Consider the following 24,745-nt stretch of genomic DNA (forward strand, 5'->3'; position numbering starts at 1 on the left):
CATGGTGGCTGCTGCTGCCTGGAAAGACTCATTCTTTGTCCATCTTCACGATAGACCCAGAATCCCTCTCCTCCTGTCCCTTCTCCTGCTTGCGTCCTGGTCTCGGCCACTGTTGTCTTGCCCCTGGATTACTACGGAAGCCTCCTGCCCGGCTCCCTGCTTCAGCCCTGGCCCCCGCACCCTCCCCACCACCGTGTTCTCCACAAAACAGCCACAGTGACCCTTTACAACTGGAAGCCAGACCACACTGCTCTTCCATTCACTCTGCAATGGCTTCCCACGTCACTGAGAATAAAAACCGCACCCTAGAAAGTGCTGCACCCTCTGAGCACCCCGACACACACCTCTCTGAGCTGCCCTCCCAACGCTGTCTCCCTCGCTCCCTCCACTGCAGCCTCAGTTTTGGCTGTTCTTGCAGAGGCGGAGCCGGCTTCCCTCTTTGGCTTTCCTACCTGCCTGGACAGCTGTCCCTTCAGAGACCTGCAGGGAGCACCCTCTTGCTTCTCTGCTCCCTCATCACCTGAGCATCGGGTGCTTAGTTGAGAGCCCTGTAAGGTAGCAAACTATGCACCCAACTCCTGCACTACTCACTCTGCTTTAATTTTCTTTTTAGTATTTATATTACTATGTTGACATTTAATGTCTAAATATACACATTTAATGTTTTATATGGTTATCTGTTAGTTTTCTGTGTGCCCATCTAGAATGTAAGCTCCAGGAGAGCAGTGACCTTTTCTGTTAGTGCTGTGACACCATAGACTAGAACAGTGCCTGGAGCCTCGAGGTCCTGTAGTAAATATTTCTTGGGTAAATTAGTTAATTACCCAATCTGTATCACCTTTATTTTATCTTGCATTACCACAAGTGGCAGAATAAGCTGAGAGCAGAGGAATCAGGGAATACTAAAGCTATTTAATAAGCGTTACATTAGTTTGGTAAATAAATTGGTTTTGACAGGTTATTATTATTATTAATCTTACAGTTTCTGAGAATGAATGTTAAACTCTATCATTATGATTATGAAGTTGTCAGTTTTTCTTTGACATCCTGCAGTGTTGCCTTCCATAGCTTGAAGTATATTCAATCAGGCATTTACAAGATTAGAACTATTATATTTTTGTGATGAAATGAACCCTTTATTATTAAGTACCCTTAATCCTTAATAACTATCTTTGCCTTAAAATCCATTATGTCTACTATTGTGTAGTTTCACCAGTTTTCTTTTTGTTAATATTTGTTTGTTATATCTTTTTTCTTCATAAATATTGCAACTGTCTGCATCCATATGATTATGTGTCTTCTCAAGAGCATATATGGTGTTTTTTCCCACCATTCTAACCAGCTGTCTCTTCAAGTCACAGCTTGTTTACATTTATGCACATTCACACTAGTTTTTTGTTCATAATTTCTTGTTTCATCTTTTTCTATTTTCTGAGCTCATGTTCATAGATATACGAATATGTAAGAAGAAATATACATATTCTGTATCCTTAGAAGCTTTTCTGCAAGAGTATTCGTAGTAGAGTCTCCCAAGCTTTATCTGAAAATTTACTTTATTTTTCTGTCACTCTTAAATCATGGTAACCTAGACATAGAAATCTAGACTGACGCTTCTTTTGTCCCCGTACTTTCAAAGTATTATTCCAGGGTCTTCTGAACGGTCTGCCACCATGGGGGTTCTTTCCTTTTGAAGTGGTCTTTGCCGTCTTTGGATGCTTTAAGTTCTGGTCCTTTTCTTTAGGATTCTGTAGTTTCACAGTGACATCCCTAGATGCAAATTTAATTTTATTTATCCTGCTAAGGAGTAAATGTTCTTTCTAAATATGGAGAGTGTTGTTTTTCATCAGTTATGAAAAACTCCCAGACACTGTGTCTTCTAATATTGTCCCTCCTCAAGCTCTCCGGCTTCTGTCTTTCTGGCATTCCAGTGACGTGCCTGTTGACCTCTGCCCTCTCTGTCTCTTACGTCATCTTTCTTAGTGTCATGTTCTGGGGAATTTTCTCAGATCCTTCCTCCAGTTCTCTAAGTTTCTTCACGAGGTCTAATCTGCTGATTAGCACATCTATGAAGGGTTTTTTTCTATGACTATATATATTTTTTGATGTTATATTTGATTCTTTTTCAAATCTGAATATTTTTATAGTGTTTTATTTTTGCGTATTTTAGATATTTAAATCATTGAGTCATGCTTAATTTTTTGCTTCTAGGTGATAGTTTGACAGTCTAAAGTTTTTGCAACTCTGATTCTATTTGTTGTTGTCTGCTGTTATCATCTACTGGCAATTGATCACAGTAGACTGTTTCCTTATGTGTTCTGTGTAATTGTAACGTAAGTTCATTTTCAGCACAGTTTTATCTGTGGCAGCCCTGTATAGCCTGAGTTAAGAGCTTGTCGTTCCAAAGATGTTTTTGCATTTGCTTCTGTTAGATACTGCAGGACTGTCACCAGCCTGCAGGCTGGCCCCGTAAAAGGGCACCTAGAGTGGTTGCCCTGTGCCCTGTACTTTAGGTGGGGGCCCGTGGGGTGGCTGTACATTCCTCCTCTTTTCCAAACGTTATTACAAATAAATTTAGAAATTTCTGTCTTCCTAGTATCCCAGGGGGCCCATTGAAGATAACGACAGTGAGCCCTCTTTTCATATGTAATGATCTTGGTTAACTCCACACTGGTTGAGTTGCCCTTCTACTAGGTTAACTGTCCTAGGACATATTTTTGTGTTAACGCCCCTAATTGGACATTCCTAGATTATTCATCGTACACTAAGAAACCTCAATCGGATATGATATTTGGCCTATGGATATAAATGCTCAAGATAGTTAAATATATATAGTTATATATATATATGTGTGCATATATATTCACAAGACATACACACACACAAGCACATAATATATAGTGTTTCAACCTCAGTTTACACCAAAACAGACACGTCTTCTCATGTCTCTCTGCCAGTGGGTGGATTTTTCTTTTCATACACCTTATCATCAGGTACACTATCCTTGTGCGTACATAAAAATCCAGTCTCCTACAAGACTATATGAACTGGCCCTTAAGTACTTCTCTGGCCTCATCTGCTACCACTGCATTTCTCTTACTTCCATGCATCAATCGACTTAGTCTTCTTTCTGTTTCTCAAATATGTCAAGATTGAGAAACCCTGCTGTTTTGCAGCAACAGGATATCGCTGTTCCCTCCCAAAGAATGTCCTTCCACTGTTGTCGCATAGATCTAGCCCCTTTTTGTCATTCAGACCTTACTTCTCGGCTGCCGGAGCCAAGATGGAGGAGTATGCATGGGAGCCATGCCCCTGGCAAATTGTGGATGACTGTGGGGGGGGAGGGGGCCTTTACGATAGGTGGTGGTATCTTTCAAGAAATCAAAGGCTTTTGCAATTCTCCAGTGGGAGTAAACCACAGACTGCACACGAGTTTGACAGCTGCTAAAACCAGGGCTCCGCAGCTGGGAGGGAGCTTTGCAGTTTGGGGAGCTTTCCATGATTGACTCCAGTATGGTTCAGGTCAGAGGGAAGGAAGACCCCCTGGAACTCCATCACAAGTGGTGCCTTAACAGGAGCCATCCTGGCCAGGAGAAATGGACCAGTGGCCATGGTCGGGTCAGCCGCGATGGGTGGCATTCTCCTAGCTTTAACTGAAGGAGCTGGTATCTTGTTGACAAGATTTGCCTCTGCACAATTTCCCAATGGTCCTCAGTTTGCTGAAAACCCCTCCCAGTTGCCTTCAGCCCAATTACCGTCCTCACCTTTTGGAGACTACCAACAATATCAATAGGACTTCTTTCCCAGGACTTCTTCAACAGAATTGAGCTGCAGTTCAAGAAAGGATTTCAGAAGATCGAGTTACAGTCTATTTTTAAAACCATAGCTGGGACAGCTGTCGCCCAACAGGATATGAAGGGACATTTAGCACATTTTTCTATTTAAAGGAACATGGAAGGGGGGTGTTAAGAGATAATACATTTATTTATTCACACTTGGATTGCATTTGTAAGCAAAGTAAGTGTCTTATATCTTTAAAGGAAATATAATAAGTGCTTAGGAGATACAGGACCACAGGGCAGACAACAGGGAAAGATGCATGTCATTCCTTGAGGACCTCACTGCCTGAATTTGCATGTTCTGTTAGTCAGACAACAAAAACTCCTGGAACTTGCGCTTTCTTTTAAGATAAGTTGCAGAGTTCTACTTTTCATCCTCACACACTTTAAATAATGCTTTGAAATAATAATAATAATGCTTTAAATGAGTGCTTTGAAAATGGCACATTTTGTAGTTAGACTCCCCCCTCACTCAAGGGAGATCGTGTATGAGAAGAACTGTCCCGAGTCCACATGGATCCTTCCGTGGTGCATACTTTCTGGATTGACAGCTAGGGCGGAACACGCACTCTTCACTTTGGAAGTAAAATACCCTGTGTCTTGGTTTTAAGGATGTCAGATACAAAACTCTCTGTACCTTTGAGGCCACTGTGTCTTCATTCTTCACCATCGGAGCCGTCAGCAGACACAACTTCCTTCCGGTAGACCCATGTCTACATGAGAAGAATTCACAGAGGGTGGGGGAGCACTGGAGGTTTGATGTTTACTGGGTGCTTGAATAAAATGTTTTTAAAAAAAAAAACACAATCGTACTTCTCTGCAAGACCTGGCTACATAGGGCTCAGTGTAAAAGGAATGTGCAAGGCCTCTTATTAAAAGTTTCAGGAAGTGACAGCAGAGCATTAAACCATGTGTCAGCTCTTCTAAGTGTGGGGTTCTGTGCAGTCATACGTGTCACATCCTCATGAAGCTGGCTCTCCTTTCCCTGAGTAGCTAGTCAAATGCCTGATTCCACTTAATTTTTCTCTGTCTTATCACTCTGGAATTTTTTTCTTCATGTCAACTACCACTACCTGAAATTATTTATTTGCTTCCTTATTTACTAGCTATCTTCAACTGCTAGAATATAAACTGTGCAGACAGAAACTTCTGTATTGTTCACTGCTCTAGCACCTAGAATGGTACCTGGCTCAAAAAATATTTTGTTTCAATGGGTAAATAATTTAGTCCATTATTTCCAGTGTTACAAATAGCAACCTATTTTAAGGCCAAAGATATGTCAGAATAACTTAACACTATCCCTAGAGCCAGAAAATCTCAAACAACATATGTATTTAATAGATTTAAAAGTAAACCCCAAATCACAGTTTTAAAAGATTAGCTTGGAAGTAAGAAAAATATTCTTCCCATTCAGATGCTTAAAGATGGATTCTGGGACCAAAAGAAAAAAAAGACCTTAAATGTTTATAGTTTTGTTCATTCTATTACAAAATGATATTTGGTGATGTTTATTAGAAAAAATATATTAGCGTAATCTAGGTTTCCAAGAATTTATGAAGACAGATTTTGCTTATTTTTTTGAATACCAATTTTATTTTATTCTCAGTGTTCAAGTAAAGCTCAAACTATCATATGGACTTAAGCAGGTTTTATTACCTTGAAAAAGTCAGTGATATTGATATTTATCATTAACATATTCTCTTGCCACTGGGTTTCACATACCCTTGATCCAAGGACAGGCCATCCACTATGGTCAGATAACTTAGTGCTAAGTCTCATAAAGAAATGCATTTGAATTCATTTCAGTGTGGTTTCCCTATACTTCTATTTTTTACAACTTCATCAAAAAGTACTTTAAAGTATTTTTTATGAATGTGTAAATTCTCTGGCCTAAAATTACTTTAAATCATTTCTGATTTGTTGTTTGATTAATCTACATTTTTAACTAAGCTTTTGTTAACTGATAGCACTTGAGAAATAGATTAGTAACAGCGGCAATGCTACTGATTAAAAATGTGGCAGTCCATTGCCCGCTCTATTTCTTATTGCATTTTCTTTTCAAATTTACGATGTAAAGCTTACATCAGTTTTAAAATGCTGCTCTAGCTGTTTAGAATTTTACAAGGATGTAACAGGCCAAGTATAGGGGCTTTAATGAAGTACTTGCTATTATACCTATGACAGCTCTTATACCTGTGACAGTTAATATTGCCTCAGGCCTGTGAAATGCAAAGCCATCTTCTGATCATGATCTTGGAGTTTTATCTGTGTATCTGTGTAACCTAGTACTTACCATCTTTTTAAATTGTTTATTTATTTTTTTAATTGAACATCCATTGCTTTGATACAGTCATTGTTACCTCTTTGAATTAACGGGCTTTAACAATAAAGAATTTTCTTTCTGTTTGTTACTCAGCTCTTTATATTTCCTAAAGGTGTAGTTTTGTTGAAATAACCTATCAATGGGGCTTCTGGCTAGTTGTGTTCAATGAATAAATGATAGAATGTTCTAGTGGTAAGTGCCCTTAAAGATGATTGAGTCTAATGGCTGTGCACTTCTCCAGCCATTCTTCCACCACACCTTGTCCTGGCAGACATTACTAATTGATTACTGTCTCCTTTCCTAATGGGTTTCCAAGCAGCCTGAGAATCTTCCTCAACACAATATTGATTTTGTACAAACTAGTAAGTCCTAGATTCTTGTCCTGTCCTCTCATTATACAGATGAGGAAACCAAATCCCAGACATTTTAAATGATTTGCTAAAGCTTACAAGACCAATTAATTAATGGCTGAGCTGGGACAAGAAAATAAGTCAGCTGACTCCCAATTAAATCCTCTTGCTCCCAGCACTGGTACCTTTGGTGAATTTTTCTGCTCTAGTAATCTTTTCCTTCAGCTGCCTTTTAAATAATCTTAAAATGGACTATTACCAATTTTGAATCTTACCTCTGTGCCAGGGGAAATTAGGCTAGGCCACCAAGTTGGCCCTCTCAAGTAGATTGTCATCATCTCTGGGGGAGCTTCTCTGTTTGTTTCTGACTCTGCTACCCATGGCAGCCCCAGTTCTTCCAAGCCTGCCCCCCTTGGAAATAGCCCTGCGAAATCTTACTCAGCATACTTTGCATTCCAATTTATACCATTCCCAGAAGAGATTTTAGCCACGAATATTTCTTCTGTTTACAAATTTCATTCAAAGCATGTCAGTACCAACTACCTTTCTGCAAAAATGCCAAGGATTTGAAGATGGATGCCTGGGTAGGGAAGCTCAATGGCAGTTTTAGAGTTGCCCTGATTTTTGTCATGTCCTAAGAAGATTGGAATAGGTCCAACTAAATATTACAATAAATACTGTATATAAGTTTTCTCAGCAAGGATCTGTTTTTCATGGAACCACAGAAAAAGCTGGGCATCAATCTTCATTATGTATTTTGTATGTATCAGCTGCTCCACTGCACATTGGGAACAAATTCATACTCTAAGGATTCTGACAGTTTACAAATTATGCTGTTATAAATTTGATTCTCTCTGGACCAATGAGCTGAAAGTTCTACCAAGTTTCTTTCTGAGTCATGTGAACTCATGATTCAACCAACCCGCCTCAGTTGTCAGACTTGAGTGCTGTGAAGATATTATCTGTCTTGGTCTCTGAGCATGTTTTTGTATAATAGGCCTTACTTTAAAATCACTCAGTTGCTGCATTTCACTGAGATGCATTTTCCACCTTTTGAATTGCTATTAGTTGTACAGACCAATTTGTAGCCTTGATTTTTCCAATCTTTTTGACCCAGCTGCTAGCTAAACTTCAGATTTTTTTTGAGCTGTCATACTTGTTTCCTTTCTTTGGTTTACTCTGCCAGCGGCAGTGGAAGTGAAGCTTATTTTTACTGTAATTTTAGAGATGACTCTGGATCAGTCCCTATAAAAGTGTACCGTGGGGGTGCTAATGTTCAAAATTAAAGAACATTAATTTTCTTGAATTTTGAAATTAAAGTTAATTTTGAAATTTAAAAACATCATTGCAATTCTCCAGGTGGTTGTGCCTTTCCTGAGGTGGGAATGGGGAGTAGGGATGTTGCGATTGCATATAATTTGAAGACAGGCAGTACCTTTGTTTCATTACCCTGATTTATTTTGGGGACCATTTATAAAGTATTTTAAGCTTCATTTAGTGCTAAAGGAGTATGAGAGGTTTTTATGGTTATACAGAGGTGTTATGGGAAATGTACTGAGAGCTCAGGAAAGCCCAGAATGGAGCTGATGTATCTCGTGAGTCTCTCCTCTGCCTTCGCGCTAGCCTGGGGTGGGGGGTCCTGGGAGGTGTATGTATGTGCCTTGCAAGGAGGCTGAACACAGAAGGCTGGAGGGTCTACGCAGGAGAGAAGCACCAGCTTTACAGTTAGAAGTTAAAGGACTCTTCTTATATATGATAGGGATGTTATAAATTTTTGATGAATCAAAAGTTGCTTGGGAATATAGATTTTAATTTACTATTAAGGTGTCACCTTTTGTTTTCAGTTTCTTCTTCAGGTTATGTAACAAAGAACCCTAAACCTTTGCAGCTTCAAACAATAAACACTTATTGTGCCATACAGTTTCTATGGATCAGGAATCCAGAAACAACTTAGCTGAGACGTTCTGGTTCAGTGTCACTCAGAGATTGCTGTCATTTGAAGGCTTGACTGCAGCTGGCCAGTCAATGCTGGTTGTCAGTCAGGCTGTATTTTCTCTTCCTGTGGAGCTCCCTATTAAGCTGCTTGAGTGTCCTCATGACATGGCAGCTGGTTTCCAGAGTGAGTGATGTGGGAGAGGCAGGCAGAAGTCATAATAGCTTTTATTAACTAGCTTCAGAAGTCATGCTCCATCATTCCACAATAATAGTTACATAGGTTATTCAGTGGGAGCTACACAAGGGCATGAGTAGCATGAGGTGGGATCATTGAGGGACATCCTGCAGGCTGCCTCCCACAGCTCTGAATAAAAATCATGTTTGAGGTAGATTTTAATGAAAACGATAGCTTTTATATTCATATGGATGGGATGTGTAGGTTGACTCATGACTGGTTTTCAGTGTTTGTGTATATCTGTGTTTACTGTAACTGGCCTATAACATGTATTCATTAACTTCTATTTTAAAGCACACTTGTATCTTGGACCATGATTAGATTATCTGATGGTATTTATCATTCTTACAGAATAAAAGCTACCAACATGAGACAACAAAAATTAGGGTTGCTGTTGTCTTCATCATCTTTGTGAAACCCACTGAAATATTTAGCTACTTTAGAAGAGATGGGTTATTGGAGTAGCTCCTCGTTTTGTGTCGAATCACCACTTACAATATTTTTCACAATTGCTGTTGCTTATGAAAAGAGAAAACCATTTTCTGCTACAGAACCACAATATAAATGAGAAAATATTGAGCTGAAATGGGAAAATAACATTATAAATATAGCTCAGGAAATGCAAGTCAGAAATCCAAAATAAGTTCAGCGTATGCTGAAAATGTTAGCATTTTCAATGTATTTAAAGATAATTATATTGCAAACATAATACAATTTTTACCATTGTTTCCCAGTTGAAAGGCTTAGGGATGCTTACTTTAAGTCACTAGAAGAGATGTGTGTTGTTGTTTTGTTGGCATCAGAACTTATACAAATAATAAAATGAATAGTTTTCACTATTCATTACTTACTATTATTTCCCCTAGGCAGGTTACCAAATAGCACTTTTTAGGTTATTATTTTTTAAGTTTTTTTAAGTGAGCAAACAAAGCACTCTTCTGCACTGATGTTGAGAGTAAAACAAGACATCTTTCTAAATGGAAATTTGTAGACATGTGTCAAGAGGCTTAATAATGTCCACACATTATAGGTAACGAGCAACCCTACTTCTAGAATTGTGTTATAAGGAGATAATTGGAGAGGAAGTCGAAGATATATATGTTCATGGCAGCAATAGTATTATTAAAAATATTGGAATAATAATCAGTAGGCAAATGACAAAATAAATGACACTGTGTTCTCATTATGTTAGCACACAGGCTAAACTGTTATAACTGAAAGACCAACCTCAACAGAGAAGTTTATTTCAATAAATTTCAGTATTTCAGAGGTACTAACCCTGTGGCTGTGCACCAGAAGATGATCAGGGAGCTAGGTCTCCACTCTCTTTCTCTGTTAATTTGAAGACTATACTCTTTACGTAGTTTCAGCCAACTCACCATCACCAAGACCTTGTGCCAGACTATGGAAATGGGGAAAAAGGAAAAAGAAGGCAAGCAGCTTTCCTTTAAGAAAATGACCTAGAAGTGAAATACCTTATTTCTGCTCACATTCTAATGGCCAAAACTTAATCACAAGGTCACACTCAGGTAAAGTTAGGACGTCAAGGGCTATACCCTGAATTGTGAGAGTGAATGAAATATGAAAGTGGCCATACATAACCTTTAAATATTATCTTAAGTGAAAGAAGCCACTTTTAAAAGGCCACATACAATATGATTCCATTTCTATAAAGTGTCCATAATAAGCAAATCCATAGACACAGAAAGTGGATTAGTGGTTGTCAGGGGCTAGGGGAAGGAAGGACTGGGAAGTGACTGCTAACGGGGATGGAGTTTCTTTTTGGAGTGATGAAAATGTTCTAAAATTAGATAGTGGTAGTGGTTGCACAACTCTGTGAATGTACTAAAAATCACTGAATTATATACTTTAAAATGATGAATTTTATGGCATGAGAATTATATTTCAGTAAAGCTGTTATTAAAGAGAAAAATGTTCCAGTGCAAAAAAGGACAACAAGGAAACTTTCCTTTCACAACCCTTGCATGGACAGAGGGGAAATGCCCTACCCCAGGAATTTAAAACCAGAAGTCAGCCCTTACATGGGCTTCAGCCTGAATTCATGCCACCTATGTCCGTAAAAATCTCCAGCTGAAGACTTTTTCTAAAGTGGTTCCAGTTCTACAGCAGCCCCTGGGTGTCTAAAATTCCAGGAAAACGAGCAGTTCACAGTCCAAATCACAAAAAATACAAAGGTACTAGGGCACCATGAACAAAAATCAAGTCAATAAAACACAAGATAGCAGTAATGGCCCTGCAGAGATTTCAGGTGTGGGGTTTGTTAGACAAATATAGAATAACCGTGGTTGATATATTTTAAAAATAAAAGAGGATTTTGAAAATGCAAGCAAGGAGTAGCAGATTTTTTAAATAATTATCAAATTCTAGAAAAGAAATATATGATAAATTAAGTTTAAAATTTGGTTCTATAGATTTATCAGCAGATTTGACTTACAGTTAATGTACTGGAGGACAGATATGAGCATGTTATCCTGAACAAAGTCTAAAGAAACACAAAGACAAAGAATATGAGAGATCAGGATATAAGAGAGGTTAGGATAAGAAGTTTGGTATACTTCAAATCAGAGTTCTATAAGGAGAAAATAGAGGGAATGGGGAAGAGGCAGTATTTGAAGATCTGATAACTGAAAATATTCTAGAATATTTGAATCCACAGCTTTAAGAAGCCCTAAGCGTCCCAAGCAGCATAAGTAAGACGATATCCACCCTAAACACATTGGTGTGAAACTGCGTAACAACAAAGAGAGGGAGAAAATCATAGAAGCAGTTTAAAAGGGTGGAAGAAGAAATCATCTTCAAGGCAAGAGCAATTAGACCTACAGCTTATTTCTCAACAGAATCCAGAAGAGAATTGAATTATATCCTCAATATGCTGAGAGAAAATACACATCAATTTATAATTCTATACCCAGTGAAAATATCTTTCAAGAATGAGAGTAAAATTCTGTCAGTTGCTCAAAAGTTCTCTGAATCTCACAATGCAACAGAAAAGGTACTTTCTTCAAGTAGTTGCAACAGAGAGCATACTCAAAGGAAGTCTCTCTCTGAAAATGAAGAGAGGATTTTACAGAGGAAAAGAGACAAAAGTGGCCAAGCGCCAGCTGCAGGGTTGGTGGGTGTTGGTCAGACAGGTGTTGCAATCTTGCAGAAATGAGTTTTTTCCTTGCAGTTTGGCTGTTGCAGGCCATCACCTCCTTTTCTAGGAGCTGTTGGCTCAAAGGAGGAATTTAGAGGGAGTGGGTTAGTTTCTCAGTACCAGAGAACAAGGCAGTAGGTGTAAGTTCAGAGCAGAAAATGTTTACGGTTCTCCACAGTCCCTCCTCTTGAACAAAGCACACAAGAGTCCTATACCTGCCAACCTGAATGGGCCCATTGAGATAAAAGGAAAGTTATTAGAATGGGGGTCGATTTTAGGGTTAAAGTTTCTTTTTGCTTCTGTTCTGAGATAATGTTCTGAGATCATTTGTTTTGAAAGTATGTTGCTGCTTAGCTGAATGACCCTAAGAAATTACAGTAGTCCCCCCCTCATCCATGGTTTCAGTTACCTGTGATCAACTGTGGTCCAAAATGGTTTCAGTTTCCATGGTTTCAGTTACCTGCAATCAACTGTGATCCAAAAATATTAAATGGAAAATTCTAGAAATAAACAATTCATAAGTTTTAAAGCGTGTGCTGTTCTGAGTAACGTGATAAAATCTCACACCACCCTGCTCCATCCTGTCCAGGACATGAATCATCCCTTTGTCTAGCCTATCCATTCTGTGTACACTACCTGCCTGATAGTCACTTAGTAATTGTCTTGGTTATCAGAACAACTGTCGTGGTATCACAGTGCTTGTGTTCAAGTAACCCTTACTTTACTTCATAATGGTCCCAAAACGCAAGAGTGGCGATGCCGGCAATTTGGATATGCCAAAGAGAAGCCATAAAGTGCTTCCTCTAAGTGAAAAGGTGAAAGTTCTCGACTTAATAAGGAAAGAAAAAAAATCATATGCTGAGGTTGCTAAGATCTACAGTAACTTCTATTACCAGTATATTGTTATAATTGTTCTATTTTATTATTAGTTATTGTTGTTAACCTCTTTCTGTGCCTAATTTATAAATTAAACTTTATCATAGGTATGCATGTACAGGAAGAAACAGTATATATAGGGCTTGGTACTATCCACGGTTTCAGGCATCCACTGGGGGTCTTGGAAGGGATCACCTGTGGCTAAGGGGGATACATTTAATGAGAGGGATTCCTACCAAGAGGCAGAGCAGGTGAATGAACAACCTTTGGAGGATTGTTCAGAGCCAAGACTGGGTTTCTGTCAGGAATATCCAGAAGCAGCAGCCCCAGCCCCCTCCACCCACGGCAGAGTCCATCCCAGAAGTCAGGACCAGCTAGTCCACGCAGAAGATAGTTTGGTTGGCTTCACATCAGAAAGGTTCTGAGAGGGTGTACATGCAGCAGTCATCTCTAAGGACTGTACACGAACCCCCAGTGGGATGCTAAGACGGAGGCAAAGTTGTCTTGGCTGTTTAGGTCCTTTCAATTCCCTATGAATTTTAGAATTAGCTTGTCAATTACCAAAAGCCTACTGGGATTTTGATTGGGTTTGTGTTGACTCTACAGATCAATTTGGGAAAAATTGATATCTTTAGCAATAAACCCATAAACACGGTATATCTCTGCATTATTTAGTCTAATATTTCTCTGCAATGTTTTGTAGTTTTTAGTGTACAGATCTTGCACATCTTCTGTCAAATTTATTCCTAAATATTTTATATTTTTGTTGCTATTTGTTAATGGAATTTTTCTTAATTGCCGGCGGTTTGTTTTAGTATGTAGAAATACAATATATTTTCATATACTGATCTCAAAAAAGGCAACCTTGCTAAATTCACTTATTTTAGTAACTTTTTTTGTTGTTGATTCCTTTGGATTTTCTACATACATAACCATGTTATTTGCCAACTGCAAAACTTTTAATAGACAATATAGTTGTATATCTTTATGACCCAAGGAAAGTGAAGGGTTTTTTTAAACCAGTTAAAGAAAATGCAGACCATAAAGGAAATTATAAATATATTTGACAAGCTAAATTTCATAATTTTGATTCATGAAAAGATAAAGAAGTTAAAAAAGAAGCCCCACACTGATAGAAGATATTTACAGTAAATCTACCTGGCAAAGGCTTAGTATCTAAATTGCGCTGCCCAGTAGGATAGCCACAAGCCACTGTGGCTTTGAGCACTTGAAATGTGGCTTGTCTCAATTGAGATGTACTGTAAATGTAAAATACACACCATATTTCAAAGACTTAGTACCAAAAAAAAAGAACGTACAATATCTTCTTAAGAATTTTTATATTGAAAACATGTTGAAATCAAAATATTTTCAGTTAAATTGAAAAACATGACTAAAATTGATTTCATTTGTTTCCTTTCACTTTTTTAATGTGGCTGCTAGAAAATTTTTAATTATATATGTCTCACATAAAAGCAGATACTCAAATGGCCGATAAATATATGAAAAAGGGGCTCACACTCTTAATCAAGAAAGTGCTGATTTAAACTATAATAGAGTACCATCTTTATCTACCAGATTAGCAGATATTTAAAAAAAAAAACTGGCTAGGCTGCAGTGCACAGTCCTCTCCCGCCCACTGGTGCTGAGAATCTAAACTGGTACCGCTACTTAGGACACAGTTTGTGTTGTCTGTAAAGCTGACTGCACATACCTACCATCCAACACTTCCACTTCCCTATATTTAATAGAGGAACTCTTCTATACATGCACCAGGAGACATGTTAAAAATTTGTTCATAGCAGCATTATATGTAATTTTTAGAAACTGGAAACGAATGGCTAAACTGGTATATTCATACAAGTATATACAAAGTATATACCTTTTTCAGCTGAAAATGAACTACAGCTAAGGCATCACTGTGAATGAATCCCAAAAGCACATTAAAGAATGAAGCAAGTCAGAAAAGAAAGCATACAATATTCCATTATATTAAATTCAAAATCAGGCACAATCAAGCTACTGATTTTTTAGGAGTATGTGTATAAATAGTATCATAATAGAGAAAGACAAGGGCATAATTAACACAAAATTAACGATGGTGATTATCTGTGGGGCCAAGGGAGGGGATACAATCAGGAAGTGGCCCGCAGACAGCTTCTAAAGTCTGATAATGATGTCATTCTTAACCTGGTTGGTGAGTAAATCGGTGATTATCTTATTGTTCTTTAAAGTGTACATAAATATTTTCTAAAACTCTTTGTATGATAAATTTTAACAAATTAACACAGGCTGTAAGACAACTATAATATGAACCTAATTTTATTTGCACACACACACAAAAACTAGATTGTTAAATATGTATGGGAAAATAACTCTAAGTACACCAAAATCTTTATTTCATGATGATGGGATCCATGTGGATAAGTGGTTGGAGTTTGGAAATTGAGGGTGCAGGGCAGCTTTGAGCGTTGAGCTACTTTCTAATAGAGTCAGCATTCTGTTAATTGTGCTTATCAAAGATATAAGCAGGATTATATCACTAGAGACCTAAACAGGCAAGTTCGAGTATTTTTAGGGAAGTTTTAGATGGTTCCTAATTCTTTTGCACATGTAGAGAGTCATGATTAGTCATTTCAATGTGCATAAATCTCCTAGAAGTGGAATACTTTTTGTATATATACAGCAGCAAGTATGTTTAATAGAGTATTATTTGGGGTCAGCCCCGTGGCCAAGTGGTTAAGTTCGCGCGCTCCACTTCCCGCGGCCCAGGGTTTCACTGGTTCAGATTCTGGGCGCGGACATGGTACCACTCGTCAGGCCACGTTGAGGCGGCGTCCCACATGCCACACCTAGAAGGACCTACAACTAGAAATACACAACTATGTGCTGGGGGGATTTGGGGAGAAAAAAGCAGGGAAAAAAAATGAAGATCAGCAGCACTTGTTAGCTCAGATGCCAATCTTTACCAAAAAAAACAGAGTATTATTTTTATTACTATGTAATTGTTCTTAGGATACATTCTCATACTTGGGTCACATTTCTATGATGGAATTAACGGCATCACATGTGTTATCTTAGTACCAGTAAAACTTGAACTGTGCATTTAGTAAATGATAATACCCCTCCTCCCTGGAAGGGTTCATGTCTAACAAATAGCAGTTTATCATCAATAAACATGGTGTATTTGCCCTTTGGATTTTTAGATTATGAGGAATCATAAGCTGAGGCTCCTGAGTGTTTCCATTAACTTTGCATCATCATTTATTTATTTATTCACAGGCCACCTTCTCTTGTCTCTTGCTATTTATTCATTTTCACCCTAAAATGTATCATGTTTTGGGTTTTTTTTAAAAAGATTTTATTTTTCCTTTTTCTCCCCAAAGCCTCCCAGAACATAGTTGTATATTTTTAGTTGTGGGTCCTTCTAGTTGTGGCATGTGGGATGCCCCCTCAGCATGGCTTGATGAGTGGTGCCATGACCGCGCCCAGGATCCAAACCAGCGAAACCCTGGGCTGCTGAAGCAGAGCACATGAACTTAACCACTCGGCCATGGGGCCAGCCCCTATCATAATGTTTTAAAAGACAGTGTTTACATTACTGAATAAAAATAAGAATAAGTTTATTCATGATTGCATGAAGAGAAAACTTGTTTCAATAAGGACTAAAGAGAAAGCCAAGGAAGTATACCAAAATGTTACAAAAAGATTAACAAAAAGATTGTGACTGGGATAAATAAATAAAATGAGCTGAAGGAAAAAATAATGTCCTAGGAACCCAGATGATGTTATTTCCTTCTCCTTTAGGAAACAGATCATATCTACAAGGGAATGTTGTAATGTATAGAACTTTATAGAAGAAAAAATATTCCTTTTTGTCTTTGGGGCCCAGGCCTTCAGAATACATGCATTTTTATTAATAGCAACAATAACTGCTGTTGTTTTTGTAATAATAATTTCATGCTAAGCATTCTTTTTTAATTTTTCAGCAAGACTAGCCCTGAGCTAACATCTGCCAATCCTCCTCTTTTTGCTGAGGAAGACTGGCCCTGAGCTAACATCCATGCCCATCTTCCTCTATTTTATATGTGGGACGCCTGCCACAGCATGGCTTGCCAACTGGTGCCATGTCCACACCCAGAATTCAAACCGGTGAACCCCAGGCCGCCAAAGTGGAATGTGCACACTTAACTGCTGCACCACTGGGCCGGCCCCCATGCTAAGCATTTTTAAATGAAGATAGTGAACCTCAGGTAGGTTAAATAACTACCTTAAGGTCATTAGTGGAAGCTAGTAAGCAGTTAAGCCAGAATTCAAACCAAAGTCTGTTCCACTACAAAGCTTGTGCTGTTAACCTCTGTACAAACTGGCCATATACCCAACTCCATCTCCACTTCCTCTGTCGCTTTCAACCAGTTGAGTCACTTCTGATATATGGATCAGAGGCTTACCTTAACATCTAGGTTGATTACATTGTTTTACTACATTACAGGGCTCCAATTTTAATTTTTTTAAGGAAAAAAACATTTACAGAAAACTTAATTGTGACTATGATTTGATTCATATAAAAATGTTGAAGCTCTTATAGGCACTACACCAAGAACAAAGGCAAATGGGACAAAAAAAGAGCTCAAAGTAGGCCATTTGCTGAAATCTTAAATTTGATCAGCACTTTCTTCCAGGGAAAATAGTCTTTGTACCTGTTACAGGAGAGAGGATTTAGATAAAGTATTTAACCCCTTGAGCTATCTCCCACGCTCCACACAGGGTACAGAAACACAAAGAATGATTCACTCACCAAGGTTGAGCCCAGATTTAATATTCTGTGTCTGAAGTTTCCCCAACTCCTAAAATTTTCTGACTCTGAGTTTTCTCTCTTGTGGTTAGGGCAGCCAGACTGATCTAACAGTCCCTGAAGACCCATCTCTGAATTTTGTGTTCTGTATATGCTAGTGTCTGCTTAGAATGTGCATTTCAGACGCTTGGGGACCCCCCTTTTCCTTATGGGATAGAACTTTGAGACATACTATCAGCCCCAGGGACCCTTTTGGGAAAACTTCTACCCAAGATAAACACAAAATATTCTCAATAGGAGACTGCCCTTTACTTCATAATAAAAGTATAGCAAGCCTTTCTTAAGTTGTAGAATATGTGCTTTTCCTCTAAGACTCTCTATCTCCTAATATGTTGGCCTTATTTCTAGGCATAGTTTCATGACGGTGGTTACCGTAAACCCACAGTGTACAAGTCCATTTAGGATCCAAGAGAGAGCCCAGACCTTGAGTAGTTCCCAGTTCATATATTCACGAGACATCCATAATCTAAGATTGCCCATTGCTTATTCACTTGCTCAGAATATTCCTCATTACCAGGCTTTAGAGCTGCTCTCCTAGACAGCTCTACCAATACAGGCAAATGTGTCAAGTCCCCTCCTTCAGGCTATGTCAGGGTCCTACACAAGCCACCCATCCACTTTTGTCCATTGCTACAAGACCCTTTTCTCTCTTTCTAAAGAAAAAAACCACAGATTTCCACTAATATCTCTTCTATAGTGCTTGTGTGTGTGTGTGTGTGTGTGTGTGTGTGTGTTGGGAAATATAAAAACTCCCATCTCACCTGCCAATAGATTTTGGCTGTGTATCTAACAATTTAAAGTGACACTTAGCTTGTAGTAAATGATTGTTGAATGATAGGATAAATGAATATTTAAATTCACCTTCTCTAATGCTTATTCTTGTGCCTAGAATACAAGACATTTATTTGTTGAAATAATTAATCAAAGCAGTAATTACTTGGAGTTAAAATATATGTAAGTTTACCTATTGTAAACTTTCAAAATATATAAAAATTCATACAAAGAATAAAGGACTCATTACATTACTAATTCATTCTCTCCTTACATAAAATTGTTTTGGAAATAAACAAATTTCAAAATTGTGAGGCAATGTTTTATTGTTACATTGTCAAATGGTAAAAATGATTCATTTAACAAATATTTATTGGGCCCCAGCTGTGTGCCTGCCACTGCGCTGGCCTCTGAGACACAGGGTGATGGTAGTGAGTGAGGTGGAGGAGGTACTAGGTAAGGCTGGAGGAGGAGGCAGACCATGCAGGGGCCTCTCCTCCCCAGCCCCCCACCCATGTGAAGCCAGGGCTGTTTCTAGGAAGAGGAGTGCCATGGTAGGTGTGACATAATTTGCTTTGCTCAGTACCAGGAATAGAGTAGAAGGAAGGTTGGAGTAGATTTTAATGGACCTGTAAAGCTATACATTCACCCAAAGAGAAACCATCTTTGATTTGGAAGGACTGAGACACATCTTGTCTGTTTCATAGTTTTGTTTCATTGCTGATAACCAGTAAGGTGTTTCAGAAGTTTCTGTATAAATCAGGAGGTGAGAAAAAAGGCAGTTTGTAGTGAAAATGCTTAATTTGTGAAGCTATTACATTTTCACTTTAGCAGAAATTTGAGATAATGTGAAACTGCCTTACAGTTTATACTTTTATGATAATGACTTTCTATCTCCTCATCATTTATAAAATTCTAACATCAATAAATAATGGCACAATTTCTTTTTTAAGTAATCAGTAAGACATTCCATATGTATTTTCATCTTCTAAGCAACTTCAGAGGAAACATTTTTTCATGTTTAATTCCTTACTGAGGTGACTGTATCAAACTCATGATGTAGCTCTGTGTTTTAGAATATGTATTATTTAAAGACTGCTTAACACTGCCATCTTATTGCATCAGAATGACTATTCTCTTTGTCATCCATTCATACTTTTGGCACCACTGCGCTCAAATGAATTATCTAGTTATCGAGATTGTTACATGATATTTTAACTTCCAGCTCATATAAGTATCCTTTCTTTTCTAATTATTGTTTTGTGCTTTGGGGCAAAATGGATACTGAGTCAAAAGAGAATATAAAGACACAGAGGCCAAGATGCTGCTTGTTTTAATTCCTAATGCTCTTTGAGAAGCGTTTTATTCTACTCATTTTGGTTAGAATTTTACTGACTGACTTTACTACTGACTTTAAAGAACAACACTGACTTAGGGGAGATTTCAAGCAGAGTTTTCATCTCAGTGCTTTTTCCATTTAAATTCCATAAAAAGTAAGAAACCTCAAGAAAAGGAAGTTTTCATATACATATGAACTGCTAGGATGATTATGTTGAAGGAGAAGGAAACAGAGAAGTCTGGGTTTCAGTGTTACCGCTGCTACATAATCTTAGGAAAGTCGCTGTAATTTAAAAAGACTTGTCCCGTATGCAGAATGGGAATAACGATGCTATTGCTTTGGATTATTATGAGAATTAAATGTGTCAATGTATATTCAGGTGTTTTGTGTATGGTAAAACTTTATACAAATATTAGTCAATTTCATCACGTGAAGATTTACAGCTACTCAAGGACATTTCTGTTGGGAGCACAGCTTTCCTAAAGAAGCTATAGAACTCACACTTGATGGAAGGCAGCTGTAGAATGGATTGAAAAGAATCCAAGAAACAAATTATACCATTGTTTGCATCAAGATAGCCTACAGCAATAAATCAGCCACATTCATTCCCATGCACCTGCAAATAAACATGAGTGACGGATACTGTGCAGGCACTCTTGCGGTGGAAAGAAAATTAAATCAGAGTTCTGGCGTGGCTTGAAATTCTTAAAGCTTGAGATGATACAGATGGATTTCACAATGCGTCTGGTAAGGAAATGTGTCTTTCCCATACTGCCACAGGCAGTAAGTTTTTAAATTAAGTAGAGATAAATTTCTTAGAATTTAAAAACTTTTGACAACAAATACACGTCTTCTCTAATGCTTACAATATATAGTGGAGAAATTTGTGTCAGATCTTAATGGGAATTGTACAAGTATTTCTATTGTTTTATTTTAAAAACATTTATTGAGCATTGGTTATCTGTAAGATGTGTTAAGAACTGGCCTCTGAAGCCTGGGGAGGGAAGAGGGAAGATAGAGGTGTTGTGTCCTCACTGGAGAAAGGTCCCCAAGTATTGCAGGGGAATAAAAGAAGTCAGGCAGCAGAGGGAACCCGTAAGTGTGGAAAAAGCTCAGGTATCTGATTTGGAACTTGAGAGGGAACTTGAGAGGCAAGAGTGCCTGCACAGTATCCGTCACTCATGTTTATTTGCAGGTGCATGGGAATGAATGTGGCTGATTTATTGCTGTAGGCTATCTTGATGCAAACAATGGTTTACCATCACGAGATCCTTGTCACAGCACAGTCACATGAGGGCCAATCATAACCCTGTTCCAAAGAAATAACTTTGGTCCCATTATAAATTATATTATTAATTTCATTTACTGTAGTGTTATTTTTATTTGAAAAAATTGTTTTTAATGATTAAAGTTATTAAATTAGTAAATTAGTAGTAACCAGCAAAATAGACTCTATTGAAGCCATTAAGCCTTTCCTTCATTCATTTATTTACTCAGTGATTTCACAAATGTATACATTGTGCCAGATATGGGGCATCATTTAGGATATCACAGCAAGTGGCTATCAACTGAAATACCAATGATGGAGCAGTGTGGCTGCAACACAACCCCCTTCAGCAACATCCATCTTATTTCTTATGGCGCTAGAGCCATAACACACAAATGAACTTATTATCCTGTGTTTGCTGCTATTATTTCAATTATACTGTTTCCCCACCTCTACTCCATTTGGTTCAGTCACTCATTTCACCCAGTACTTAACACAGCTCCTCATATGATTGGCTCATGATGGCAAGAAACAAAAGGAAAAGGGAAGGAGAGGAAGAGAGCCCAAAGTAGAAAGTGAAAAGATAAGGTTGGTTTTCTTGAGTGACAAAGCAGCAGATTCTGAATATGATTCAAAAAGGAATTCCAGAAGATATGACCACTGTAGTACAGCATAGTTGGGATCAGGGTAGCCCCTCCCACAGTGACTACACGGGGAAAGTTACTTTAATTTTTTATACTGTATTTTCAGTGTTTGAAAAAATCTTGGCGCAGGAATGGAGCTGTATGGTGATTGTGATACACTTTTTTGAGAACCTGTGGGATTTTATAGTTTCAGAATCAGGATCGGTGCTCTAAGAACTTAGCTATTATTTTGTTAGAACTTTTCACATTGAGAGGAACAGAGACACCCTTGATTTTCTCTGTTAACAGAAGTTTCATGGTAAAGTTACATAGAAAAGTAAGGGGAAAAAAATAGGAAAGAAAGCAAAGTCTCAGCTTCCGCTCAGCGCTGCCTCATGGAGGTCGGGAATACTGTCCATCGGACTGGCAGCAGGCTGCTCTTGGCCTCCCTCTTCTGCACTTCCTCTGTCACTGTCAATTACCTGACCCTTCTTCCGACCTCTGCTTACTCTCTTCTCTCTCTGAGTCTTTCCCCTTCTGTATGGCTCTATCCTCTTCAGATATTTCCTATTCTGACTTCTGAGAGAGAGAATATAAACTGTCAAGTCATTCTCTGGTATAAAGCATCCACTCTCTCTATAGCACGGGTGTTGACGGCCTTCGTGTGAAACATAGTTGCAGCCAGGCAGGCAGTTTGTGGGGCAAAGCATTGCCACTTGCTCGTGGGGAACCCTGGAGCTGTGGGCAAAGGCAGGCCCTGTAGGACGGGAAGCAGTATAGTGACTATGGAGTATAAATATGGAGACCAGTGCTTTGAGGACTTTGGGGCGATATCAAGAAACAGCATGATGGAGAAGGTAATGCACTTCAAAGGCAAGATTTCCCTCCCTTTCAGTGCCAGTGGAAGCATGCGAATGGCTAATAAATTTAATGCCTACCTTTACAAGGGGAAAAATTTTAGGGCGACACAAAAAGAAATGGAAGAAGAGGCCCAAGATTAGTTGTTTGTGAGTCACTAAAGTTTCTCCCATCTTGTCAAAGTGATGTTATCACAACTATAAATTCAAAAGTAAAAATAATCATCTCAATAGATTTCCTTTTCCCTCCTATTTTCCATGTTTCCATTTTTCTCGTATCCGTACAACCTTATATCCTAGAGAATGTTTTATAGTTTGGTATCTCCTGCACTGCCAACTTCCAGGCCTTTTCCATGTTTCCAGACAATCTTCATGAAGTAGACCATGACCAAGCTTGCTGTAGGTGTGATGACATAGTAGGAAAAAGAATGATGAGGTGTTTTCTTATAGAGTAATACCGTGGAAAATTTTTCTTATTCGGAAATGGGGTGGAAGCTCCACTGCTAATGTGGACTCTCGCCAAGGCAGAGTTCAGGGCTCCTCTGACCTGGCAGATTCTTCACTCTACATTGACCACAGAACTTCAGGCACAAGTGTGGGAGGAACCGGAGAGGAAACCGAGGACCAAGTCCACTTACGTGTTGTTGATTGTGCATACATCTGTTGTACTATTTGCCAGTTTGGTACCAAAATGAAAGTAACCTAAGTTGAGTCTAAGACATTTTGACCGGTCTTCAAACCCAGACCAACCTTTGTGGTTTGGCCCAGCTTACTTTATAATTATTATTTTAGTGGCTGCTTTATTCTATTCATTTGTTGTACCTTAATTGACTTAACTACCCTGCATTGTAGTATATCTTTATTGTTTCTAATTATTTATCTATGTTAAGCTTGTGATAAATAAAACTAGAGTGGAAGTATTTCCCATTTAAATTATTTCTTAAGGATAAATTTTAGAAACAAGACTTTGGGTCATGAATGTTTGGGTATGAATATTCTTATGTAAAAATTGCCAGATTTCATTCCAAGAGGAAATTATACCAATTTAAATTCTTACCAGAATTAAAGACTATGCCAATATTACTGTATCTCCTACGGCTTTAAGTATTATTATTTTCATTTGCTTGCCCACTCATATTCTGTCCATCTATTTCCCACACTTAGGGTATATAACAAGCTAGCCAACATATTGGTAAGTGGTTTAGGTACAGCGATTTATATATAAATAAAACTTTATTAATTCATTTAAAAAAACAGCCTTTAGCTCCAGATTTCTAATGCTTTTGAAATTTACCCATATCTATGATTTAATTGTCTCAATAATTCTAAAGGTTTTCTTTTACCAGAAAATAATGGTAATTAACAAAAGATAATAGATGACTTTTTTCCACCTTGTTTTCATGTGACAGTCCTCTGCAGGAAAACTGTAAAACATAAAAATGGGAAAAAAGGCTAGACAATAGAAAATCATCCAAGGCCAAGATCTTCAGCATGGTCTGCACACTGCAAGCTAGGGAGCCATACTTTGCCAAAATTATTTAACAACAGACATGTTAGAGTTTAAATGCTATGGTGCCACCCTTGACATAAATTTAGTTCATGTTAGTTCATATAGGAATTATGCTATTGAACAGAACTTAACGTGTGTGAGCAGTAAGGGGTCAAGTTTGTAACAGTCACTTTTCCTGGTTGCTTTGGATGGGATGCCGAAAGTTGGAATTTCTCATGGCTTGAGTTGCTTGTACATTTACATCATCCTAGTTCTGACTGGTTGGCATTGTGTTCATTTCTCCTCAGAGAAGAATGAAGGTGTCCTTGCCTGGAGGGACACTCTATCCTTTTCTAGGTACCTCTCCACCACCACCCTCAGACTATAACTGTGTAATCAGATCATAAATTTCTATAGATAGAGAATGATTCAAGTTAACCCTTAGGGGTATCCATTTTGTTTTGAGGTGATAGCTTAATGATCTTGTTCAAAGAAATGACAGTACCACATCAGGAACTGAGATGAAGTGCTGCTTCACTCACACTTCTCAGTCATGAACTGGCAAGGAAAGCACAGGCAGTAAACCCAGTAGAAGATCAGCAGATGTGTCACACAAACCGTAGTAAACCTCCCTTCCCTTGTCCAAAATCCTAGATCTTTTATCAACTCTTTTGCGAAGAGGGCAAATTCTATAGGTTTGTCAATGATTAGGATTGAATAGATAAAATTTGAAGTTTTGTGTATTTTCTTGGTTGTATTTTCTCCCATCTCCCATCTATGAACATGAAGCAGTTAAATAATTTCCTCAAAGTGAATAAAGGAGCAATACAAA

At 38.2% G+C, this 24,745-nt stretch overlaps 2 protein-coding genes and 1 pseudogene across 5 annotated transcripts in view; 2 read left to right on the forward strand and 1 right to left on the reverse strand.

Moving 5' to 3' along the window:
- LOC123276152 (uncharacterized) overlaps positions 1-24,745 on the forward strand; it is a 104,329-nt gene that overhangs the window by 54,971 nt on the left and 24,613 nt on the right. The gene's annotated exons all lie outside the window — the stretch shown is intronic.
- LOC106822500 (regulator of DNA class I crossover intermediates 1) overlaps positions 1-24,745 on the reverse strand; it is a 154,702-nt gene that overhangs the window by 1,540 nt on the left and 128,417 nt on the right. For 3 of the 4 annotated variants that reach the window (XM_070495422.1, XM_070495420.1, XM_070495417.1), the window contains one exon: positions 597-23,848. The gene's annotated coding sequence lies outside the window, so the exon portion shown is untranslated. Of the gene's footprint in view, positions 1-344; positions 23,849-24,745 lie in introns of those variants that run through there. The other variant, XM_070495416.1, reaches the window with a different exon arrangement.
- On the forward strand, positions 3,281-3,790 carry LOC139041662 (mitochondrial import inner membrane translocase subunit Tim17-A pseudogene; annotated as a pseudogene).

Source organism: Equus asinus, chromosome 23 (assembly GCF_041296235.1).
Source record: "Equus asinus isolate D_3611 breed Donkey chromosome 23, EquAss-T2T_v2, whole genome shotgun sequence".
In the NCBI taxonomy this organism is placed as follows: Eukaryota; Metazoa; Chordata; class Mammalia; order Perissodactyla; family Equidae; genus Equus; species Equus asinus.